The sequence below is a fragment of the Triticum dicoccoides genome, chromosome 5B (assembly GCF_002162155.2).
Source record: "Triticum dicoccoides isolate Atlit2015 ecotype Zavitan chromosome 5B, WEW_v2.0, whole genome shotgun sequence".
Lineage (NCBI taxonomy): Eukaryota > Viridiplantae > Streptophyta > Magnoliopsida > Poales > Poaceae > Triticum > Triticum dicoccoides.
The window spans coordinates 39129586-39129869 of NC_041389.1; positions in this window are offsets into that span (position 1 = coordinate 39129586).

The following is a 284-nucleotide window of genomic DNA, read 5'->3' on the forward strand; positions in this document are numbered from 1 at the left end:
TTTCCACGTGCTACTGTGGCCTAGCAGGGCACGCACGCAAAAAATTATCCCGTTTTGAGTCCGTATGCATTTTCTACCATTTTCCAGGCAGAAAACCCAGAAAATACTGCCCGGACGTGACGCAACGTGCGTTCGTTGTCGGATTTCGTTCATTTTGGCCGTGGGGGGCCCGGGTGGGGCCCCACACGCGCTCCCAGAAGTTGGGTGCAATCCGTCAAACCGCTCAGGTACTTGCTGTGGAAGGGGATGGTTTCGGTATGGCCGGAGGGGACCCTCGGTCACAC